General features: G+C 45.6%; 1 long non-coding RNA gene across 2 annotated transcripts in view; it reads left to right on the top strand.

The window, feature by feature from the left end:
- LOC128323872 (uncharacterized) overlaps positions 1-22,634 on the top strand; it is a 51,645-nt gene that overhangs the window by 2,843 nt on the left and 26,168 nt on the right. Inside the window, exons 1-3 of one of the 2 annotated variants that reach the window (XR_008306498.1) lie at positions 3,864-4,107; positions 6,071-6,194; positions 8,678-8,768. This is a non-coding gene — a long non-coding RNA (uncharacterized LOC128323872). Of the gene's footprint in view, positions 1-3,863; positions 4,108-6,070; positions 6,195-8,677; positions 8,769-22,634 lie in introns of those variants that run through there. The other variant, XR_008306497.1, reaches the window with a different exon arrangement.

The following is a 22,634-nucleotide window of genomic DNA, read 5'->3' as shown; positions in this document are numbered from 1 at the left end:
TTTGTTCTTCATTTAGTTTGGTGGGGGAATCTCTTTTGTTTTTTGCTGGATCCCGCCCCCGCATGGGAGTTGCCTCCAGGGGTGTAGTAGAGGGGGGATGTGCAGGGACAGAGCACTGGTACTTCTCAGCTTCTCTACATGTGTGGTGGGCATGGCCATGGCGGGGGCTGTCACGGAGAGCGTCTGCACTTCTGAATTTGCAACTACATCACTGCCTGACATTCCCTAGCTCTGTGCTGCCCACTGCCCTTCCTTTCAGACCCAACAAAAGCTGATCTAGCCAACATCAGCAGAGTTGTCTCTGTCCCCATATACCAAGGCCAGCATCAAGGAGCTGGGCCAGTCCAGCCAGATCCACCTCCTTCACCCTTGCACACTGCCTTCCCCTTCTCCCAGCTGCTTACCTTCTCGGCACACTGGGGGACAGGGTTTTATGCTTCTACACGTTAATGGCCACAGTGTGAGAGGCGCTTTGAGCATGGAGTGGAGGCTTAGCTTCTGTCAAGCCGCTTTGCTAGCTGAATGGCTCTCCCCCGGCCCCCGCCCAACCCACACAACTGGGTGGATGGCACAGGGGAAAGAGAACTGTCCAGCTAGCGAACTGGTGCGAGAGAATTCAAGCGGCCGCTCCATACGCAAAGTGCCCCCCACATGGCAGCCACTGACCTGAAGCTTAAAACTCTGTCCCTGGCATGCCCAGAAGGTAAGCAGCCAGGGAGGAGGGGACAGCGACACACAAAGGCAAGGGAGATGGAGTTGGCCTGAGTTGGCCCAGACTCAGCCCCTTGGTGTAAGGGGCCGTGGCTGGCATATGGGGTTGTGGCCAGCAGTGGCATGGCACCACCTTGGTTGGCTCCTACTAGCTTAGGAGATGAATTTATGGAGGATAGGATTGTCAATGGTGATTAACCATTTTAGCCAGATATCACCACCATGCTATAGCATCATATCTCATCAGTTCTTGAACAGATATACTGTTTGCCAGTCCGATTCTGGGAGCTATTCACAGAGCATGGGTGGTATGGCAGCAACAGCCAACTAAATGAGTGGAGGTCAAGAGTGCGTGTGGGAAGGGGATAGGGAGTGGTGCTTGGAGTTGGCCCTGTTTGGGAGGGATGCCAGTAGAATAATAATTGGAGGAGACCCAGGATCTTCTAGTCCAGGGCTGCTTCTGTAGATGTTGGCCTACAGTTCCCATAATCCCTGGCTATTGACTGCTGTGGCTGGGTCTTATGGGAGTTGTAGTCCAAAAATAGCTGGTGGGCCGAAGTTAAGCAGCCCTGTTCTAGTCCAATGCTGTGCTCAGTGTGGGAAACTGCTACAGCATCTTTGACAGATGGCCAGCCAGACTCTGGATGGCAGAGTGTGCCAGTGAGTAGGGAGGGTTTCATGTACCCTCCATGAGGCTTCAAAGTACCTCCCAGGGGTTCATCCTTGCTCTGACCTCCAGCTCTTGTGGCCACCATATGGGGCAGCTGTGCACAAGTCTATAGGTTCCAAGCTGATCTTCCCAGCTGATCTTTCCAGGTAAACGTGTGTCTGGAACCTTATGAATTGTGGTGTGAAGGGCCAGGTACCACCTGTTGATATTAGTCAGCAGTGCTGCTTTCTGTTAGTGTCAGCAATGTCCTGTGATCTGAATCCGCATATGATGGAAGGGGGTGAGGATAATCTTCTTGTGGGTGAGATATCTCTGGGTGTGTTAATTTTTGTTTTTAATTGCAGGAGGCATGCACTGGAGAGAGTAAGTGCACTGCTTCTAAGGAAGACACTTAACAAAAAGGGGGGAAACCAGCGGGAAAGCAGATCAGAATTGATGGAGAGTCCTAAATGGTGTGGCAAGCAGGGATGGAACTCAGTCACACTTCACAGTGATTTTTGGGGTACCATCCTAAAGTAGTTCACAATACTTGCACAACTGCTACCCCAAGAGCAAAATGACCCATCATAATAGTGTCTGCTAAGGGAAGACTAGCAATTTACCAGCAACTTGGGTTAGTGGCTTGAGTTCTGGTGAACAGCAATTTCTCCCACAATCAAAGTGTCTGCTAGGGCAATTTTGTCTTAACAGTTCACTGTTGGCTATGTAGAAAGAATGAAATAGGAGATGAACATTGACTAATTCTGGGAATCAAATCAAATTGAAATCAAGCAGAAGGTGAAAAGGAGTCCCAGGTGCTGCTGCGTAGGTACGAAACCCAGTAGCCAGAAGGCTGCCATAGAGGGCTTCTGCTTCCATTTGCATAACGATAAGAGCCATAAATGCTTCATTAACCCAGGTATACTAACTGGAAAGCTGCATTAAGTGGCAAAGCTTCCTGAGTGTAAAGCAGAAGCCTCCAGCTTGGGCTTTGTGGAAAGTTGACTTAGCAGTGCTCATGTCAAACAAGAGCAGAGTCCATATGTTTCCTTGTAGTTTCCCTGCTGGGCTTCTCTGAAAACAAGGAAGCAAACTGAGTTGGTTACGAAAGGCGTCTTTGGAAGTTGTTTTCCTCCACAAGACAGGAGATGCTCCAAAAGCTCTTCAAAATGCAAATTACGTGGTGCGTGTAAAACAAATATGCCCTGGTAATAAATTTCACAGTGCAAATATTTGGCCTGAAGGTGTATATGTGCTTGACTGAGAACCGCCAAGCACATACACCAAATGAGGTTCCTCTCGTACTGATCAGGATTACTGAAGCTGCTCCCACTCTCCCGTCCCATGCGATCTGAATTTCCTGTTACTGCTAATTCAACAGTCAGTGTCCAGGGAAAGCAAGCTACTACTCAGCAGTTTCTAGGATATGTACATTGCACATTTAACATTCTGTGTAAAGGCAATGCAAATTTTGCACCAAGGACACTGGAATATTCTTACCTGCATAAGTGATGCAAACAGAGCAAATGTATGCTATTTCACTTATTTTCATAATTTATTCTGCAGATTTTCCTGTTATCCATAATTTATCCTGCTCTTGCTAACTCTGCAAGACATTGAAGCCTCATCCCCAAACACTCCCAATCTTGTTCAGCCACTTCTATTAATTTTGAAACTTCATTGCTTCAAAGCATTTACAATCTTTGCAATCAAAATCAAAGAGCATTTACAACAGTTACCTATAGTATAACAAAGATAATTGATCTACACAGAGAGCATCCTTTTTAAAATCACACCTTTACTTCCAAAGACATTAAATAACATCAAGCATCTCTTATATTACATGCTCTTGTGGGTTTTGTCGATTCTAAGATGAGATGTATGGACTCCAGTGTTCTATTAATTCTTGATTCTATTTGATATCTTCCCACAGGCCTCTATAACATTTCATTTTAAACATTAACATTCTATGCCACATCATAGAAGATTATAGTATAATTTTATTCTTAATACAAATATATTTTAAAAGCCTATATTTGCAATCATAAGGACTAGATACATGCTTTTTGAACATGAAAACTGAGATTCTTAGGAAGGTGAATCCTGTACCTAACATAACATCCTGCACTTCTGTGCTCTCACCAAATTGTAATGTACATATAACCTAGGAATATCCTCTGTTGTGTTCTTGTTAGCAAATGATGCCTACTTAAAGTAAATATTCTGCCTTTGAAGAGGGAAGAAAGTATCAGCCATACACACTCAGTGCATTTAGAGCTTAATTACCAAAATGAGATCTAGCATGCAAGCTTCCTGATTATACCATATCTCTTCTGAAACTCTTGCCCCTAATCCTAATTGTGATGGAAAGCCGCTCCCCATCTCCTTCGCTGCTTCAGCAGTGATACCAGGGCTGGAGTTGCAGGCCCAGCCTGAGAAGCAGGCACACGGGCCTCCATTTTTGTCGCCCACCACATGTTGTGGACGGACCAATCAGAGCACAGGAGCGCCTGCATAAGCAGCCGGCTTCGTTTCATTCTTTCTCAGTTATTCTGCGGGCAGGCACCCTCTCGCCCATCCCATGACTCAGTGGGGGATATTCTGGTTGCCTTTTGGGGCCAAGTAGGAGTTTTTGTGGGTCTCAGCTGATTGGCTACAGTTGGGGCCTTTTTTTGCCTACATCTCACTGATTTTGTTGAGGTTGTCACTGGGTTATTTGGTCACGTTGCAGTTGAGTGGACGTCAGGGTAGGTTAATTTACATAGGTGTTGGCTGGAGGGCTGTTACGGTGAGTGAGAATATGGAGAAAGGCTTGGTGATCTTGCGACACTCGGGCCGGATCCACTCTCACTTGGATGCATGCCAGCAAACACCGCTCAGAGGTCGCTACCTGGGTTGAGGTGGGCTGGCATGCATCACCTCGTCAGGGGTAACCTTGCGGTCGAGATAAGGTTCGAACTGGTTCTGAGCTGAATCAAAGCCCAGTCCTTCGTCCTCCTGTGGGCATACCTCCTATGAGATTGACCCACATAGGGGATACCCGCACTTTAATTCAATTCCTTGTTGCAGATTTGTAATAATTCAATAAAGTGGCCCTTGTTTCTTCCAACTACACATGTCCTGTCATTATTTGGGTCTGGGTTTGCAAAGACGTTCTGCCATGGATTATTTGAGACACCATTCTGCCACATTATGATTTATTTATTGTGGTTAGTGCTTTTATAGTTGATTTCATATTAGTTTTTGTTCATCATCACCTTGTGTACTAATTTGTGAAATATGATCTATATTATAGGAATACAATAAATAAATTCAGCACATGCTCAAATACATTCTCTTCTTCATTATTACTTCATATAGTCCAGGGCTGAGCAACATTTCAGATTTCATCCCAGTGTTAGGCCCCAGTTAACTTTGGCTGTGATTAAGCCCTGAGGACCCCAACCACCAAATACTGGCATTCCTGCTGACCTCTTCAGTGCCGGCTCAGCAGACTGATAGAATTGCAGGATCAATTGCAGGTGGCAGACAGATGCAGATGACCTGTGACACAGGCTACCTCCCCCTGGCCCCGAACTGCAGCATCAGCCTTCACTTGTGTGCTAAATGTGCTGAACTTAGAAAACTCCTATGTGGGCATGTGATATGCAAAAGCCAGATCAGTGATTAGGGCGTTTTACACACTACGAGATTTGCAATGGGTTGCAAAAGTGTCACACATTGCAAAGTGTGACGGAATAGTGCAACGGTTTAAAACCGAGAGTAAAGCGTTATTCAATGCTTTGTTTTAAGCTGGTGGCCATTCATATTTTCCATCTATTGCAATGTGTTTTCAAGGCAGCACTGTCCATATTTTCCTTGAAATGCGTTTATCTGCCCCTCCTCCTGCTCCATTTGGGCCAATGGATTTGCAGGGGAGGTGGGTGTGAAAAAATGTTTTGTAACTTCTCGGCTGCCTTGTGCTAATCCACCTGCAGGGGGAAGTGCAGTTCCAAAACAAATCTAACTTTGCCTTGCATCATTCCAGTTTTGCGCAAACAATAACCGGGGGGAATTTTAAAAAGAGAGAGATAGAGGAAGTAGAGTGTGTGAGGAGACCCATTGGAGTGACAAAACAAGGGAACTGCTTATGGGGGGGGGAGCGAAAGGGAATCCTGTGGCGAGCCAGGAAGGGGGAAAGACAGGAACTGGCGTGTCTCCAGATAGATAAATAGATAGATAGATAGATAGATAGATAGGAGGGTGAGGGGGAGGGCGAGCGCTCCTTCAGTGAGGGCTGTGGGATTGCACAGAAATAAATGAATCATGATTCAATTCAATGGACTTCCTTTTAAGTAAGTGACTGTTCTCTCTCCCTGCTCTTTGCCTTGTAGTATGCAAGTGGGCTTGCACAGAAGTAAATGATTTAGTTCAATGGGCTTCCTCTTCAGTAAATGTGCACTAGAAAGGGTTGGATTCAGAAACCCGCTCAGCTGCACAAGGGCCTCAAAACGGTGCTGTTTTTCCAATTGTGGTTGGAAAGACCCAATTTATTGAGGTCTACCAATTGGGGTTGGTGGGTAAACCAGTCCTCCGCTCTGGACTTGCAATGTCTGCCTGCCTCGGAGGACTAGTCTACCGGGTGATATTATTTGCATAGGTGGGAGAGAAAAGATGTGTGGAGAATGTTTTGTTTTTCACCATTCACCATTTTCTCCATTTGTTTTTCAGTTCTTCTGCAGCAAGGACAAGGGGAGAAGAGAAGAAGATAGGGGCAGGGACGTAGCAAGGTTGGAGTGGGCCCAGAGACAAGATTTTAAAATGGCCCCCCCCTCACTGAAGCTCAGCTCATGAAGTAAAGAAATCATCTATCTATCTATCTATCTATCTATCTATCTATCTATCTATCTATCTATCTATCTCCTATGTGCCACAATAGAACATCATCTTAAATTATTTTTTTAAAGGTTTTGTAAATTGTGGACGATGCAAGTCATTTAATGGTACTAGAGAAAGACATGCTGTTCTGGTAGCTCCAGGTCTTAACACCCACATCAATTTTGGAGGATGAATACAACTGAAGAATGCCCTGGTGGGTGCACGGCTGGGGGAGTCAGTCATGTGACTTGCCTCTGGGGGGGGCCCCAAGGCAGTGGGCCACCAGACAACTGTCTCCCCTTGCCCTATTATAGTTTACGCCCCTGGTAGGGGGCCTGCGGGGTAGGCGCCCATCTTCAGTTCTTGTCTCAGGGCTCCCAGCCAGAGGCGTATCTAGGGAAAATAGCGCCTAGGGCAAACACTGAAATTGCGCCCCCTGTCCAAGCATCTGACACCCATCTTTCAGATAACTTTACCATAATATCAGCTGAAAAGTACAAGTCAGGCTCGTTAATCTTTTAATCTTTCAAAAACTATTTAGCAGTGGACGTAGCCAGATTAAAAAATGCTGGAAAACTACAAATTTCAGTATGCTGGGGCTCATGAAATACGCAAATACTATGTGGAGGTGTACTTGGAAAACTAAACAGAAGTGCCTGTCTAATTCTCTACTATGTATTGTAGCATCACCATTACACAAGTTTTAAAAATAAATGGAGAATCTGACTTTTCCCAGATACTCTGTAAATAATTAAAGGATATGCAGAGTAAACTGTGTCACTGCTTGGAATATATTCTAGTCTTTCAGAAAGACAGTTAAAATGAGAGAAAGAGAGCAAGAAACTCCCAGTGGGCCTTAATATTAAGGATTTCACACTGATTCAAAGACAAATTCACCATTAATAGCCATATTAGCAAGACATCACATTTAACTCACTTATCACAAGAAGCAAAGTAAGAGCAAATGAATACAATCCTAGCTCATAAGCATCAGCTCAGTATTCACAAGCCCTGATTCTCTGTACATAGTGCCAATCTGAATATGTGTACAGTGACTTATATTATATATTATTATTTTTTTTACCTGTAGCCCCTTTGGGGGGGCTTCCTAAAGGCTGAGGTGGTTTGCAAAGGTTCCTCCCCCCCCCCCCGGCCTCTAGGGCCTCGCAGGGACCATTTGAGCATCTGCAGTGGCCATTTAAAAAAATCTTTTTTTAAAAAATGGCCACTGAAAACAAAATGGCCACCACGCATGCTCAAAGGGCCTCTGCAAGGCCTGGCAAGACCTAGGACCTCACAGCGGCCATTTGAGCATGCACGGTGGCCATTTTGTTTTTGGCAGCCATTTTTTTAAAAAAATAATTTTACAAAATGGCGCCCCCTTCAAGTGGCACCCAGGGCACATGCCCTGCCTGCCCTACCCCTAGACATGCCCCTGCTCCCAGCAGCCTTGCTCCATCCCTGCTGGTGCTGTTTAGTTTCTTCCTTAATACTGGTACAATGATGACAGTAGCCACATCAGATGAAATTCTCCCATATTCATGACTACTGAAGACATAGGAATTCAGATATGTGTTAGAGCATAGCAGCACTTGACAGAATAGAACCTGTGAGGAGATTGTGGCTTAAATGAGTCTGGCCCTCTGTGCTTGTCTGGGTGATCCTCTTGTACCAAACAAGATTAGGAAGGTTAGGAAGATCCTAATTTCCTCAGAACTCTTACAGATGAATTATTTGACTCTGAGTAATGAAGTATTTTAAAACTAGAAGGAAGTGGCACTCTGTGTATGGTGAAATGTCTTCAAAATTTATGAATGTCAGTATAACCATCACGACTGGAAGTGTTTTGAAGGCCAAGTGACTTCTGAAGTCATGGCGCAGACATCTATAGAGTCCAACGAAGCTGCAAATATTGCATTATTATTATTTTATTTTATTTTATTTTAATTATTTTCTTGAACAGAGACAATGTGTTTTGTCTGTTTGCCTTCCTGCTTTATGTGTTATCCCCAGCCCCTTACCAATGTCATCTGTGCTGGCCCTTTTTCTTCCTCACCATGAAATCTTGACTGTAGCCTTGTATTGCTTCCTTCCTGCTGTGTGAAACCTGGCAATAACCCTGTTGTTGTTGCTGACTTTATTAGACTCTTCAGTGTGCCACTGTGAAGTTTTCTCTCAAGACACGACACGGCAGTGTAAAAGCCCAATGTTTGATTCCTTTGTAAACATGATACAAAAGAAAGGAGATTGTTCTCTGCATACTCCTTTGAAGAAAGAGCGAAAACAAAAAACAAAGCAAAGCGATGTACAGCCTTTTTTGTTATCATAATTGTTGACTGGACTACAATTTCATTTCTCCATTTAAACAAATGCAAATGTGTGTCTTATACTCTGGTCTCTCTTTTTAAAAAGTCAACATTTGGTTGTTTGTTTTTTAAAGTTAGCATTCTGTATTTCCAGCAGGGTGCTAGACAGTGTGTGCAAGCAGAATTGGCCCAGTCTTGCCCAGAGGCCTTGCAATCCACATGAGACAGGCAGACATGAAAGGGAGGTAAGCTCTGGGATTTATTGTGTACAAATTCTAAAGCATGGTATTGGGGATGCAGGCAAAGTGCCGATGGAATGGAGAGTGTGGATAGAGAGAAAATTTCCTTCCTCTCTCACAACACTAGAACCAGGGAGTCATGCCAGGAAATTTAGGACTGACAAAAGGAAGTACTTTTTCACACAACACATAACTCATCTATGGAATTCTCTACCATGGAATCACAAGCTTGGATGGCTTTAATAGGGGCTTAGACAAATTCATGGATGAGTGGTCTATCAATGGCTACTTGTCTTGATGGCTAGGCTTTCATGGGGCTCAGAGGCAAGATGCCTCTGAATACCAGTTTTGGGAGAGTGGGCATGCCTTCATCTTTTGCCTGTGGGCTTTCCAGAGGCATCTGGTGGGCCACTCTATGAAACAGGATTCTGGACAGTTCTTGGACAGTGGGCAGCCGGTGAGGGAGGCGCTGGGGAGCTGGAGAGAAGTACTTTTAAAAGGTTATTACCAGTGGTACTGCTGGCACCTGCAAGCTGCCACGAGTAGCGGCACTCCACACAGCATCCAACACCACAGCTACAGCGCTCACCTGGCCTCTTACAAGTCCTTTTGCCGCCACCACCCAGTGCTGCCCTCACCGTCCACCACTGGCCTTGGACCTGATCCAGCAGGGCTACTCTTATGTTCTTATGAACAAGAGACCACATAGGAAGCTGCCATATACTGAGTCAGACCACTGGTCTATCTAGCTCAGTATTGTCTACACAGACTGGCAGCAGCTTCTCCAAGGTTGCAGGCAGGAATCTCTCTCAACCCTGTCTTGGAGATGCCAGGGTGGGAACTTGGAACCTTGCTCTCCCCAGGGTAGCCCTATCCCCTAAGGGGAATATCTTACAGTGCTCACACTTCTAGTCTCCCATTTATGTGCAACCAGGGCAGACCCTGCTTAACTAAGGGGACAAGTCATGCTTGTTACCACAAGACCAGCCTCTGAGCCCTTCTCAAAATTTCATTGATTCCTGCAATCAAGCATTGAATATATGAAGCTGCCTTATACTATGTCACATCATTAATCTATTTAGCTCTGTTGTCTACATGGATGGGTAGCAGCTTTCCAGGACTTCAGTCAAGGGTCTTTCCCCACCCTATCAGAAGATGCCAGGGACAGAACCTGGGGGTTTTAAATCTGCAAAGCAGGCAGGTGCTTTACCACTGAGCAGAGGTGCGCCGAGGTCATTTTGGAGCCTGTACCTAAAGGCCTTTGGAGGCCCCCCTTCCCTCCTCTGCAAATTAAGCATCATGCTGCACCAGGCAACCACACCACCCAGGATGTCTAAAGAGGCTACGGGGTGCCCCAGGGGCTGTGTGGAGGGCCTAGGTCTTCGGCCCCAAAGTCCAGGGGCAAGAGCGTCTCTGCCACTGAGCAATACTCCCATCAAGGCTTGATGGGAGAATAATATGTATCTTGCTGGACATTGCTGTGAGCGATCTTTGTTTGGTGATGCACAGGAAGAGCCTTGCTGCAAGGCTCACAAGGAAGAGCCTTGCTGCAAGGGAAATGCCTATTTATCTTCCTTTTTGAAATTAAAAACAATGGGGAAGTCTTGGGCAATGAGAGCTCTATGCTAGTAATTATGATGGTGCTGTGAAGCATCCCCACAGCTCTCACTATGTTAGGATCTGTGTGCAGTGTGAGGGGCAGGACATGTCAAATGGCGGAATAAGTGACATTATGTTCTATAACAGGAATGATAAAGCTGAATCTGGAAGCTAACAAAATCTGAACTTAAAAGTTTACCTTTGAAAGCATTTTATCCAGATCTCCAGAGTCTGACAGACCAACATTGCAAGAACTGTTGCAAGTTACAACAATTTCATTGTTCTATGAGATGCAATTTTCTGGGGAAAGACACCACTTTCAATTATTGTCTGCCCCTTAAAATAAAGGGACATCTGGTGACCCTGAGTTTCTCAGTTTCTAATGGGAGGGGGAAAGCACAACGTAACTGAAGCGGCTTCCTTTCGTCTCCTCGCTGGGCTTGCCTGTGGATTCTTGGCCAGGCATTTAGCGAGTGGATCACACAGCTGGGAAAATGCAAGCCTCCCCACTTGTTTGGCTCTGAAGCCATGTGGCTGAACATGAGCGTGGGCAGTTGGCCAGCTGCTTTCCTCCAAGTCTGGGTCAAGGCAGTCCACAAGGGAGTCTTGTTTACTTCATGCTGCTCATTAACAGCAAGGGGACAGCAATTGCCTGGGAAGCTTCCCTTCACAGCAGAAGGCTGGGGAGACTGACTGAGCCAGGATATCTCAAAGACTAATGTATGCTGTTTACCCTCTCTCCTTCATTGGTTACTAAAGAAAATAACAACACAGGCCTTTTACTACTGGCCCATGCTGTCTGAATGCATGGGAGAATTTGCAAAGAAAAGGTGATGAAAAAGACCAGAAAGTAGAATGTGCTGGAGTTAATCAGCATTGATCCTGCTACTGTGGTTGTCACAGGCAGTGAATGAACTGTGTATTGTCTCCTTGAGTATAACCCAGCCTCCAGATGCCATCCCCTCTCCTTCTCTTCTCTTGGGCTAGGTTAGGGATTCCCAACATGTGTACCCCCTTCTGTCACAAACCTTCAGCTCAGGTATCACATGGAAGTCATGTGCGTGTGCTGTAACTCAACTTTAAATGTTACAGTTATGAGATAGTCTGGATGTAAGACAGTGACTTGAGTAGTCTAAGCTACTAATGAGTACTCCCATTTAAATTAATGGGAGAAGTAAATGTGTCCTATTAATTCAGTTGCAGTCAGATTGCTGATGAATTATGTTATTCAGTGACTGGAGTAGTCCAATGGTGCAGCTGCAGTGTGGGAAGGCAGGACAGCTCTGAGTACCCCCTGGAAGCCTCTCAAGTACCGCTAGGGGTACTAGTAGCCCCTGTTGGGAACCCCTGAACTAGGAGATTAAACTCTGCAATAAGAGAGCTCTGCCATGGAGCTGTATATATAACCCTGTTAATAATCCTGTTTATTAACAACACCTTGATTCAATAGCTTAGCAGCACCTTGATTCAATAGTCGAGATTCAACAGACAAACGTTACTATGAAACCAAACTGACCAGTTTAGACCTGTATAATATCTAGCCCAAGGGCAGCTCATTGGGTCAGCCTCCACTGATGGAGAGAATGCTGGGCAATCCAGCCTTATAGGATTGCTACAGCTACAGCTGCTACAGCATAAACAGAAACTTGAGTTGCTGCAGCTAAATCAACATTCCAATGGAAGGCATACAGTGCAGAGCCTTGCAACTTTACCCCATATTGACTTTGCCTTTTCTCTTAGTAGAGGGGTTCACAGTCTTGGTTCCCCAGGTGATGATGGACTATAATGCCCATCATGCCCAATAAAAGCCATCACCCTAATGGCTGGGGGTGATGGGAATTGTAGTTCAACATCTGGGTACCCAAGATTGCCAACCTTTTCCTTAGTATTGAGTACTGCTGGCGCATCACTGAGGTGGAATTGAGGGAATTGGGTCCATCCTTGGTGCAAGTGACACAAAGGTGCTTTCCTCACCTCCCTAAAAAAACCTGTGTTATACAGTTGCACCTTGCAGGGATTCTGAAGAAGCACAAGTGCATCAGATCTACTTGTATGTGGACCTGCTGGTCTTGAGCCTGGGAGGACTTTTAAAAAAGAGTTATATGGAATTTCACCTGGAGCATTTCCAGACAGGGTTTTTAGTGTTGGGGTTTGTGATTATTTAGCAAAGCACCAACAAGGAAGCTACCACTCCAGTTATAGAGTGCAGAGTTTAATTGTTGCAGCTATTTAAGTAGCACACATGGAGATCATTGTAGAGTCTAAACGACATTGATTTATTGGGAAATACATTTGAGATAGTAAAGACCTATCCTATTTATTAACTACATAATTAAGAGGTAGGGAGAGGGAGAGAGAGAGAGATTTCCATCTTCTCTAGGAGGAAAGGGAGAGGACTGACTCACTACAGGAAGTACCTGAGGCGTCAAGGCAGGGGTCATAGAGTAGAGGCAAGCAGGGACAGGTAGGGAGACCCTTACTAACTACCTCTACTCCCAATGCCCCTAATGGTTGGTGCACTGGAACTCCATCTTCAACATTTAGCTCGCTTCTCTTCTGGAATGGAGGGTGTGCATTCACATATCAGACAGATTTACCCCGAAGTCCCTGCAAGCTATCGGGGAGCACTCCAGACATGATTTGGGTTTTTCATTGCATGTTAGAGTGGAGCCTGATCTATGTCTGAGGTAAAAAAAAAATCCACAATTTTGTTGGTTTGGGGGCGCAAATTCAAACTTGTGGTAAAGCCTGCTGTCTGGAAATGCTCCTCGTGTGGTTTTCACCACTACACCGCTTCAGAATAGAAGAAACTGCACTTGGTGGAATTTTCCACCACTCTTGAAGGTATGAGCTCTCTCCTTGTATTTTTATTTATTTATTTATCAAATTTGTTCACCAACCCAAACTTCCATCTCTGGGCGGTTTACAACAATATAAAACAAGTTAAAACACAAACAAAAAACCTTAAAGCAATTTAAAACCACAGTCAAATTAAAAAGCTTGGGTGAAGAGATAAGTCTTTATGTACTTTTAAAAAGTTGTCAGAGATGGGAGGCTCTTATTTCTGCAGGGGACGCATTCCAGAGTCTCAGGGCAGCAACACAGAAGGTCCGTCCCTGTGTAGCCACCAGACAAGCCGGTGGCAACTGATGTTCTCTTAAATACCCTGGACCTAAGCCATTTAGAGCTTTGTATGGATCTGGCCAAATTAGATGGAAATAAGGCCCAATGTTGAACCCTGGTTTCTTTGGATCTGTGCTGGGACCACTGGAAATGTATCATATTCTGCTGCACTCATTTGCTTCAGTGCAGCAGAAAACAGGCTGATACTACCAGGGGGGAAATATTTTATTTTTTTAAAAAAAGGTGGGCTGCACACATTTATGCAAACAGGCATATACCCATAAATGTCAACAGAATTAAAGCACACACAGTTGGTTGCAACATTTTGTACTTTGAGTGAATATGATGTACCTCTGCAATTTTCAGTTGCCACAAGATTTTTCTTTATCATTCACGTCTGCGGGGGGCGGGGGGTGAGAGGAACCCACAGCAGAAAGGGGAAAAAAATGTTTGTATAAGAATTTAGTGAAGCAAGAGCAAGAGTGACTTGGCAGAAGCCAAGTCCGGTTTTCCTGGAAGGGAGTGACTGAACTTGCTGTACAGCACTGAAGCAAACCATCACTTCCCGGTATGTTTTCAAAGACAAAGCTGCTGGGTACTTTGGTTGTGCAGATGTAGTTGGCAAAAAAAAGAAGAAGTTAACCTGTAACAGGCAGTTAGTTATTGCCACTTCCTTAATCCTCTTGGCACTCAGAGTGTTAATCCTAGCAAGGAAGGAAGGAAAAATGGCACTCCTGGTAACAGAAGAGTATTGAGTGTTGATTGTGGTGGGGGAAGTATTTATGAAGATAACAGTAATTTGGGGCTAGTTTAAATTGCATTATTTTATGCAGCTTAGGAGTTTGTACATGCTTTATATAGGTTAATACACACTCTTTAGAAGTCCTGTGCAGTCTTTTGTTACAGTGGATGATCACCCTGCACCCTTGAGTGGAAAGCCCTCCTGGTAAACCCACCAGTTGAAAACATTACATCCCTCTCATGTGAGTAACCTTTTTAGAATGGGAAACCTTGGCTGAAAGAAACACAGTTTTACATAAGGCTGATAAAGAGTGTTGTCCTGTCATTTGACATTTTTCTATGTGGACAGAAACAAAAATGTTACTTGTGATCTGCATTCTGCAGCCTCCTACCACACATCTGAAAAGGCTCCATTTTATTTTCAAAGTAAACCCCACAACCAGCTAGATTATCAATAAAACCAAAACAAAATGGGGAAATTTTGCTAGAAGGCGCGCTTGGATGGAAAATCAGGTTAGGGCCATGTTTTGTCTTTGAGAAATGAAGACATCTCTGAGTTTTCCAGAATGAAGAACACACTACAGAGTCCTGCTGAGAAAACTCACTGAAGCTGGATAAATGTTTACAGTTTAAAAGATAAATGACTGGATAAACCACACATTAATTAGAGAGAGAATAAAGATTGGCAGTGTGATATTAAGTACAATTCCTTTGAGTTAAGTTAGTCTTCAAAGAACTGAAAACATTAACTTGCAAAATAAAATAAATAACTAAAAATGCTTTATAACCTTTACTGTGATATAAACTTTCATAAAAACCATACATGGTTGGTAAGTGTTGCTTAGATGGGAACTGAGATGGGAACTGAGGCTAAAATGAGATGGGAACTGAGGCTAAAAGTCACTTGCTCCAGGCCACATTGTGACTTTATGAGCTGTATGAGATGAACTGTTAACCCAGCTGTCTCAAACCTATGTCCAGTGCTGTAGTCTCTGGGTCTCCATAGCTTTCTCTCAACTGGAGCCTCCTAAGGTTTATATCTCTTCTACTGGTAAAGCTTTATGAAGTGAACATCTGAAGTTGCTTCTACTGGGTCAGACCACTGGTCTATGTAGGCCAGCATGGTCTACCCTGACTGGCAGTGGCTCTCTAGGTATTTCAGACAGGGAATTTCCCCAATCCTACTTGGAGACACAAGGGATAAAATTTGCAACCTTCTGCACTCAAGGCATGTGTTCTACCACTGAGGTACAATCAGGGGCGTAGCAAGGTTGGAGTGGGCCCAGAGACAAGACTTTAAAATGACCCCCCCACACACACACACACTGAAGCTCAGCTCATGAAGTAAAGAAATCTTAAATGAGGCTGAATAGTGGTAACAAAAAGCACATATATGTATATGTATATATGAATGACACCTATGTGCTACAAGAGATCGTCATCTTAAATTGTTTTTAAAATGGTTTTGTAAATTGTGGGCGATGCAAGTCATTTAATGGGACTAGAGAAAAACATCCTGTTCTGATAGTTCTAAGTCTTAACACTCACATCCATTTCGGAGGATGAATGAATACAACTGAAGGAAGGCCGGGCGTATTCGCAGCTGGGGGAGTCAGTCATGTGACTTGCCTCTGGGGGGGCCCCCCAAGGCAGTGGGCCCCCAGACAACTGTCTCCCCTTGCCCTATTATAGTTACGCCCCTGGGTACAATACTCTCAAAAAGAGCCACTGGATGTCTGGGCTGGAAGCAGACACTGAACCTTCTTGCATGGAAGGCAGTGTTACACGGAAGGCAGAATTTTATCTGGTGCAGTTTTCCCCGTGATAGTGCCACAGCAGCAAGAGAAGCTGCACCTGATGGAAATCTGCCTTTTTGTGCAACTCTCAAAGGTGCAGGAGGCCTCCCAGAATTTGGACTGGCAACCCTAGAAGCAGGTATGGTCCTGTTTATTTACTTTACTTTGGTGACAGTCAGCCTCTTTCCCCTCTACCCAGCTCTGTGTGTGTGAAGAGAGAGCGAGAGAAAGAAAGATCCCACAGCTGCTCATTGAGGGGAAAATATATTGCTAGAAGTCATATTCACCTTCCTTAATTTAATACTGGGCCCTTTGCCTGAGCATATTCCCTCTACCAGCGTATCTGTTTTCATGAACTCTGGAGAACAGCACTAGCTAAAATGAAACTTTTGATATAGGTTTCTACATTGCTTCTCATAGGGCTCTTGCATATAGCAGTCTGAAATGTTCAGATGCATGTTCAGCTTTCCCCCATTGCCTCTCCCCACTGTGAAAACCTAAACTTGTTGAATGTCTGTTTGTCATGAAAATGTGAAAGGCACAGGAGCTCTACTATAAAAAGTGGCAACTCCAGTGATGACACTCTGGCAGTGATCGGACCTCTGCCTGACTTTATCTGCTGCCTGCTGTTCTCATAGCTTCTTCTCAATATGTGTCAAAATGCCTAATCTTTGGGGTTAGATTGCCTAGGTATCTCCAGGCATATACTTTGGGCCTATAGTATACCAGAATTATAGCAATAGTAAACCTATTTACTAGTAAAGCATAGTAAAGTATTTACTATGCACATTATGCAAAGATCCAGCTCCCTTGAGAAGTCCATAATGCTGGGAAAAGTTGAAGGAAAGAGAAGAGGATGACCAGCAGCAAGGTGGATGGACTCAATTACGACAGCAATGAATGCACCACTGAGAGACCTTAAAGGCCAAGTTGAAGACAGATCACCCTGGAGAGAATCTATCCATGTGGTTGCTAAGAGTCAACACCAACTGAATGGCACTTGATCAATCTATCAATCAAAGCTAAGGTAGAATGGATATGATCTGCTCCTGGAATCGCTGGTGAGCCATTGAGATTTCTGAACAACAAAGTAGGATATAAAATGTAATAAATAATGGCAATGTTAATTGATCAAAATTATTTAAGTCAATTAAAATTATGCTCCCAGTAAGTAGGGCATCCCCATGTCCAAAGCCATCCTAAGTTTCCACATGCTTGCTGTCTCCACCCCAGGAGTGTGAGCCCCAATTTGGTAATGCTCAGCTCCCCAAAGTGGGAGCAAGAAAGCGTGGGCAGGATGACCAGTCCCAGGCATGACTCCAGCCAAGTTGCTACCAGAGAGTGGTGGCGGTACCTATGGCTTGGTCCAGGTTTTAGGGGGTGCTTGGCAAGCTGTCCTCCATGGGCACAGTCCTACTAGGTAGGCCTTGAGAGAGTCAATAACTCTGGGCACAGAGGTGGTCTTGGGGATCAACAGTGGGCCCTTGGCAGCTGCCCAGTGATGCCAACCCCTAACACTGGCCCTGGAGGCACTGTGTCGAGTCCAGAGATGAGCCATATCTCTGTTGCCCTGTTGATGAAGATGTGGCTCCTAGCAGAAACCCATGTCATTTTAAATCAGAAATCTTGATTGTATGCACAGGCAAAATTTATTAACATCTAATCATGGCTAAATTTGACTTATTTATTTATTACTAACTGACCCCACACAGAGCATCTGTGCAGTTGTGTACAGAGACTGTGACATCTCCCACAGCTCGCTCTCCCCCCCGCAGCTCTCTCGCTCGCTCTCCCCCGCCGCTCCTGCTCCCCGCCACTCGCTCGCTCGTTCTCCCCCCACTGCTCGCTTGCTTGCTCCCCCCCCAGCTCTCCCCATTGGGTGGGCCAGGGCCAGGCCATCCCACCACCGCCTCCCACCTTCTCCTCCTGGCTGGTAGGGCTTTGCCCGCCATCTGCCCACCTCCTCACCACCGGTATTATTTATCCCCACCACCGCCTCCTCTTCCTGGCCAGAGGGGCTTTGCCAGCTGTCCACCCACCTCTTCTGGCCAGAGGGGCTTCGCCTGCCAGCCCTCTACCTCTGCATCCTGACCACAGCCATTATTTATCTCCGCTTCAATGCTGGAACTCTTGCATGCTCTAGAGCATCTGCGCGTTAGTACTTGATTGCTCCCCTCACCTCAGAGATCTCCCCACCCTCACCTGGTCTGCACTCCTGCTCCTCCTCCATCCCGTTGCTTCCATCCTCCTCACCCTTCTTGGTCATGGCTGCAGCATTGCTGCTGCCTATTGGCCAAGCTGCAGCCCCCTATCCCCAGAGACCTCTCCACCCTCACCCGCTCCCCGCTCCTGCTCCTCCCTTCAGGAGCAGCAGCAGTGGTTGACTGGGCCGTTCCTTGTTGCTGCCACCACCATGGCCGCTCATTCCCCTCAGGCCACTGACAGGCCCAGGCCCATCCCTTGCCTGCCTGCCTGCCTCCCTCTTACAATGGCCTCAGTAGCCCCAAACAGCAGCAGTGGTTGCCTGGACCCTTCCTCGCTGCCAGTGCCGCCATGGCCACTCATTCCCCTGTCAGGCTGCTGACAGGCTCAGGCCCGTCCCTTGCCCTTCCTTCTGTCTCTCTTCCTCCTCCCTTCTTTTTCTCTTTCTCTCTCTTCCACTCGCTATCCTCCACTCTTTCTTCCCCCTCTCTTCATGTTTTTTCTTCCTCCCTCCCTGAGTTAACAGATTTTGTTCATTTACACAACGGCAGCCTCCTTCTCCTGAAGGGGCTCTTTCCTCCCTCACAACCTGTCTTTTTGCAGAACCCTGCCTGCTATCCTTTTATATCAAGAACATCTTCCGACCAGTAACAGCTGCATTCCAACTGACCTTAACCATCACAGGCCCCTCCTCCTTATCTGCATAGGGAATCCCCACTGCCCAATCAGGTGCTTCTGCTTGCATGCTCTGCATATGGAATCCCCACTGCCCAATCAGGTGCTTCTGCTTGCAAACTCAACCAATCGCCTCCTTCCCACCACGTCGCCATGCATGGCCCATCTTGGAGAACAGCCAATCGCCTCCTTCCTACCACGTCGCCACGCATGTCCCGTCTTGGAGAAATGATAATATAGATATTTGTACACCACTTCCGTCTCTGGACGCTTTATGCAACATAAAACAAAAACAATTTAAAACCACAAGTCTAGTTAAAAAGCTTGGGTAAATAAATGTGCCTTCAGAGACTTTTAAAAAGTTGTCAGAGATGGGGAGCACATTCCGGAGTCTTGGGGCGGCAACAGAGAAGGCCAGATGAGGTGGTAGCAACTACAGAATTAAGGTTTTTTTTATTCAGTTGCACTAAATAAGAATGATCATAATAAGCTTAACTGACTGTCCTCCAGGTAACATTGGCATCTGGCGGGCCACTGTGTGAAACAGGATGCTGGACTAGATTATTATTATTATTTATTTATGGGCCTTGGGCATGATCCAGCAGGGCTGTTCTTATGTTCTTAACATTATTTTGCAATAAAAGAAAGAAAATTAAAACATACTGGGGGTACATGATATGCAGTGTGGCATCATCGTAACGCTACACTCCAGGGCTGCTGTGGACTCCAAAGCTGTTCTAAAGGAGAGTGGTTGCACAAGTCATGCTGCTAGCCCTGTTTTCTCCATGGTTGCAAATGGGGAAAACAGGAGTAGCACTGCTTGGCAACAGCTCATTCACTGCAGTGCCAGGAGTCTGCAGCAGCCCCAGGGTAGAGTGTTATAGAAATGTAACACTGTACATCGTGCAAGCCAATGAGAGGAAAACAGTAATTAAAGCTGGTTCTCTCACCTACCTTGAAGGGAAGAGGAAATGTCTCATTAGGGGAAACTCATCAGTACATTAATCAATAAAGCTGGCGCAAGCAAGAAGCTTCTAATTACAGTTATAAGGGGGCCTTTCTGAACACAACTTACTTCTGAGTAAATGTTATAGGATCTGGTCCATAGGGGTGGGCACTGCCAGATGATATAGCACTATATTGAGTGCTGTGTGCCACCACCATTTTAATTCTGCTTCTGGCTGATTGCAGAAAAGCAATGCCTCAGTAGAGCCAAACAGCTCTAGTGTAGAAGCAGTCTATGACAACAGAGCAGTTAAGCCAGAGGGGCTGTGGCATTTCTATCTGCCCAGGCCTAGCATGATATCACAGCGGATCAGTGAATGGCTTCCGGAGAGCCAGAAGCTGAGGAAGAGATTGCAAAAGCAAACAGATCCCAGGCGCTGGAGGGGAGGATCAATAGGCCTTTGCCCTGCTGGTGAGTGGTTTTTTCCCTTTCCAAAACTGTTGTAAACATGCAGATCGTATAAACGATATGGTAAACATCTATAGGGGCATGAACACTGCATGCTCTTGTTTTTAGAGCAAACATGTTTGTGTTGTATCCCTTGGCTGGTCAGAGACAGTTGAGGCTGTTAATTTGCTAAAACACTCTGCAGCTGGATAAGGTTTGTTCAGTCAAGTGTGCAAATGGCAGGGTGCGAGATGGGGAGGGGCAGCAAGAATGATGTGTGTGTGACTGAAGTTAACTTGCAAGGCACACAGTGAAGTTGGCCATTTCTGCTGCTGTTTTTGTGTTTAACAGCAAGATTGCTCAGTGAGGTATATATATGCCTTTGCATTTTGATAAGAGAGGCGCTGTAGGCCTTTAGATGTGCAGGTTTTTGCCTACATGATGGAGCGCCAAATGTTAATTTAGAAATGACTGTAGAGATACGCCTCAACATTTCTCAGATTCATTTAGGGGCAGTGAGTAGAGATAGCTAAAGGGACCAACCCTCTTTTCTAGTACTATCCCTGGGAAGTTGCTATCTCTGTTTTGCCCTCTAGGGAAATTTTGGAGAGGCCTGTTTAAGAATTTTTATAATGTAAGCAGGACTTTCCCTTCCTATCCAGATAGTAAAAATTGCTGAGTGTGCTCAGCCCTATTCAGACATTAGGGTTGTACCTGCATCCAGATGTTTGCACACACATGTACATGTTTTGTGTAAGTAACTACAGCTGCATTAATTTTAAATGCGAACCTGGGTACAGGCCCCCTGAAATGCAGGATACAGATAGGAGGCGTATTGCTTATCTGTGTTCAACACAGATTGTATAAGTGTTGAACATAACATGTGAATAGGTTGCAGATATTCTATAAGGAGTACAGCCCAAGCCCTTCTGATATTAAATTAATGTAGTTAATTCAAGCATGCTCATGACAAGCAGAATCTGGAGCCTGTGCCTTTCACATTGGTGGGTGTAAGGAGATTAGCAGGTGATTATCTCTATGCTGGTTTTACCATAACCTATCAAGCTATGGTAATTTTGGGACAAGAGTGATCCAGCTAATTTTTGTTCTGTAACAATAATGCCCATAGAGAAGCTTTTCTAACACAAGCCCAACTCCCCCTCCAAACCCCACCCCAAAACGACCTTTGCTTCCTGCAAAGTACAAATCCTCCTAGTGTGTACAGGAACATTCTCAGGGTCTGGATGTAGCACCCACATGCCCCATCCTATGTATTTTGTTCTTTAGTGCTAAGAATGTGTTATTTGTGCCACCCCTCCTGCTTTTCTCTCCCACCTGATGCAACTTCTGAAGAAGGTGATTAACTTGAAGAAAATGCTCTTTCCCATGGGAGGTGCCTGCGATCCACCCCTCTGTCAGTGAAAGGTCGCCTTGAGGTCGTGAAATAGGTAGAAAACCACCTCTTCTGAAGTGGTTTCCTTAATTTCTGTAAATGGAACAGAAAAAACATGAAGCACTTGTAGCCAACAGTCTTTGCAAGACTCAAGGGAGACCTGCTTAATCTATAACGGAGAGAATCACATGATGATCTTGTGCTCAAGTCTGCCCTTGGGTAGGATAGGACTGCAACTCTCTTGTGTCGGTAGAACACAAAGTCATGCTGACATAGTGAAGTCATGTCAAAGGAAGCAGGGGTGTGGCAAGGCTGAAGCAGGCCCTGGGATAAAAAGTGAAGATCAGCCCCTGCCTGCCTCAGCCTTCATCAGAGACACACAGGAAGGGGGGAGCAAAGAGCACGCTGTCACCCAGCCAGCAGAGCTTTCTCCCGCAGGGGCCCAGGGCTGCACTCCACCTTGTTCAGTTGTAGTTATGGCCCTGAAAGGAAGGCTGTGGGTCGGGCATGTGGGGGCATGCATGGCAGCCTTGTGCCAGAGGGACAGTATTAGAATGGAGGGTGTGGGGGAGACTGGGATGTGTTGGGGAGAGTGGTCAGGATTCTCAGAATCCTATGCTTCTTTCGCAATTGCCTGGATCTCCTATACCAACATAATGTTAGGCTTACAAAATAGATTATGGATGTGAAAACACTCCCATTGGCAGAATGCAGAGCCCCAGCTGGAAGTCCCTTTCCACCTTCTGTCCTCCTCCATAGGCAATCAGGGCAGAGAACGGGCAGGGTATAGAAGTTCCAACAAGGAAGGCAGAGTGATGGTGCCTCACACAAGTCAACAGAGAAGCTAACCGGTCGCCGCCCTTCTAGGCGGCGCAGCTCGTTTGCCCCCAGCCTCCACCTAGGAGGGACACGTGGCACTAGGAGCCAGCTCCCATTGGCCCCGACGTGCT

The sequence above is a fragment of the Hemicordylus capensis genome, chromosome 4, assembly GCF_027244095.1.
Source record: "Hemicordylus capensis ecotype Gifberg chromosome 4, rHemCap1.1.pri, whole genome shotgun sequence".
Taxonomy (NCBI): domain Eukaryota; kingdom Metazoa; phylum Chordata; class Lepidosauria; order Squamata; family Cordylidae; genus Hemicordylus; species Hemicordylus capensis.
This window is presented reverse-complemented; position numbering and strand designations above follow the sequence as displayed.